The sequence below is a fragment of the Mustela nigripes genome, chromosome X (genome assembly GCF_022355385.1).
Source record: "Mustela nigripes isolate SB6536 chromosome X, MUSNIG.SB6536, whole genome shotgun sequence".
Classification (NCBI taxonomy): Eukaryota; Metazoa; Chordata; class Mammalia; order Carnivora; family Mustelidae; genus Mustela; species Mustela nigripes.
In genome coordinates this window covers 95,381,229-95,382,107 of record NC_081575.1, presented here as the reverse complement: position 1 = coordinate 95,382,107, position 879 = coordinate 95,381,229, and the positions used below count along the sequence as shown (strand labels likewise).

The 879-nt window shown below is 33.1% G+C and overlaps 1 non-coding gene across 1 annotated transcript; it reads right to left on the bottom strand.

Moving 5' to 3' along the window:
- Nucleotides 1–254: 254 nt before the first annotated feature.
- LOC132007941 (U6 spliceosomal RNA) lies at nucleotides 255–358 on the bottom strand. The gene has a single exon (XR_009401490.1). It is a non-coding gene; the product is annotated as a U6 spliceosomal RNA (small nuclear RNA).
- Nucleotides 359–879: the final 521 nt, after the last annotated feature.

The following is an 879-nucleotide window of genomic DNA, read 5'->3' as shown; positions in this document are numbered from 1 at the left end:
CCAAGTTTTATTCACTTTCATGTGATTTCTACCTCTTTTTTTCTATCTCTTTAATATTTTCTTTTGCTGAGAAACATTCTCATACTTTCTTTTCATCCCTTAAACATGTTTTTTTTCACTTCTTTGAACATATTTGAAATAGCTGATTTAAACTTCTTCCACATGGGCTTTAAAGACAATTGTTGGCTTTTATTTTTTCTTCTTTGAGCATGAACTGTTCAATCTTTTTTTTTTTTTTTTTTACATCTAGTTTCTGCTTTATGGAATGCCTAGCAAATTTGCAGGTCATCATTGTGCTGGAGTCATGCTAATCTTCTTATCATTCCAGTTTTAGTATATGTGCTGTCAAATCAAGTACTTGTATTCTTTTTAAACTGGGCATTTTAACTAACATAATGTGGAAATTCTGGAGATTAAAATTGTACTTACTCCCCATAGTTTGTTTTCACACCTATTTGTTATTATTTTCTGTGTTTAGTGACTTTTCTAAATGAATTCAAGACAGGCCATAGTTTTTGTCATATGTGGCCACTGAAATCTCTCTTCAGCATCTTACAGACTGGCTAACAATTAGACAGAGATTTCCTTAAATTCTTGGAACCAATAAATCTTCCAGTCTTTCCTAAGGGGCTGTGTGTGCAGGTTGGTGATACCAAAACTTAGCAAGGTACTGTATAACCCTTATCATTACTTCCTGGGTTGGCAAAACCTTAAATTCAGACTAGAGACTAGAATATTCTCAGGGCTCTCCTATACTGTGTACAATTCTGGGTATGTACAAAGTTCTATGCATGTGCATGGCATTTTTTACCCTGAAAAAGATATTGTAGCCTTTCAAAGCATCATATATATATTTTGTTTCCTGGATTTTACATTCAG